Raw genomic sequence first — 1890 nt, 5'->3', positions numbered from 1 at the left:
CAAGCCGTCGGTAGACGTTGTGTAGTCCCCGGACTCGGAAGTTTTTAATCTTTTTGAAGAAGATCTTTTCTTCTTTGGAGCCGCCGGTCCGTCCATATCAACCATGGGAATCGGTTCCCACTTCGGGTGATGTCTCGCAATATCCCACGCTTCCAAGTGGGGAAAAAGTCTGCATCGGAAAACCTTGACATAATCGGCCAAAGCGTCCTTTATGATAGTCGCCTCGCTCGCTCCGCTTTGTGGACTTCGGGACTACAAAACATTTTGAAAAAAAATATGTATATATATATATATATCAAATTTTAAAAACAAAGTAATAGATTATAAAAAAAATAAACTAAAATAGTTACCAATTGGATGAAACTAGCTTTCAATTTTGACATTTTTCGATTCAAATCTCCCCACTTAGCAATCATTTGATCCTTGTTTTGTACGGTTGAGCCGGGAAGTTTCGAGAAATGTTCATTAAACGTTTCCATAACATTTCTTTTTTTGGTGGTTTAAGTGTTTTTTTTATTCGGAGCAGTGTAAATAAGCATTGGTCAAGACGACCTCCTAAGCGGGAAACCAACGCCTCTTCGCGGGTTCATCTTGATCCTCCTCTGCGGGTTCATCTTCATCCGCATTGTTCACTTCATGACGAAAAGTACTTGCAAATTGACGTATAACATCGTTTGAGACGGTTGAGATTGAAACATTTGAAAAACATTATTTGGATAATTTTGGGTAGAAAAAGGTGGATTAAAATGTTGGTTTCGATACAATTGAAAAGATTGGTTTTGGAACGGTTGATAATAACGTTGTTGTTGGGAAGGTTGTTATTGGTTTTGGGACGGTTGAAAAGATTGTGGATAATAAGGTTGTGGATAACAAATTTGTTGTTGGAATGGTTGGGTTGTGTCGGGTTCGTCTTGTAACCGAAATCTCGTCGGTTCGCCTAGATTTTGTTGAACCTTTGGTCGGGTTTGGGTTTTCTTTGAACCCGAGCCACGTTTCTTAGAACCCTTCATTGGTGTGATGTTAAAATGGTGTGTGTAGTAGAAGATTTGGAGTTGGATTTGAGTTTGTTTTGACGATATGTTTGAGTTATTTATATATGTAAAATAATTTTTTTTATTAAAAACACCCTCCCTCCAACGGTTCAATTTTCTCAAGATTCCCCCCCCCCCCCCCACCACCCACCCCCACCGCGTGATGACCATCACGCACAAACCCTCATCACGCTAGATGGGGGCACCGGTGGCGGTGTTTGTGAGGCCATCACGCTAGATAAAGAGCCACCACGCTCCACTCCATCCCCTCTTAGTGGTATTGTAAAGTGTAGAGGAGTAAATGGGTAATTTGCTATTGCAAGGTGAAATATGTAATTTATTTTTTTTAGTTGAAGAAATATGTAATTAATAGTGTTTGGTAAGAGAAAATATGTAAAAATTCATTTTTTTAATCTTACACCTGAATTTTATATTTATTTACGTCACTAACTATGCCCTCTCTTTAAAGAAACATTTTGTATTTCGATATTGTCGTTTTGTCTTTTATTTTTGCTTCGGCCAGTAATCGTTTGGCTTCCTACTACAAACCGTTAGGCTTCTTACTACTTATGATTTGTCTCATTTTTTTCGTTTTTAATATATTAGTTTAAAAAATTTTAAAAAAGAACAAAATGTGGTAGATTCATTATTTTTTAAATTTGTATTTACCATTATTGTGAATCATTTTCCTTCACAATTTACATCCTAGATTATGTTTTCGAATATCGGACTTTCTAACAAATATCTTGACGAGGCCAATAATACAGGAAAGAGGAAATTTGAAGCAAGGAATTAAAGATCGGGGGCAGGTGTCAATCTAGTAGAGTTGACTCATGCCTACAGCTCTAGATTTTTTATT

The sequence above is a fragment of the Bidens hawaiensis genome, unplaced genomic scaffold (assembly GCF_021521415.1).
Source record: "Bidens hawaiensis isolate Kalapana, Puna unplaced genomic scaffold, B.hawaiensis_p1.1 tig00029920_1, whole genome shotgun sequence".
Classification (NCBI taxonomy): Eukaryota; Viridiplantae; Streptophyta; class Magnoliopsida; order Asterales; family Asteraceae; genus Bidens; species Bidens hawaiensis.
The sequence above is the reverse complement of the archived record's forward strand: the minus strand, read 5'-3'. Positions refer to the sequence as shown.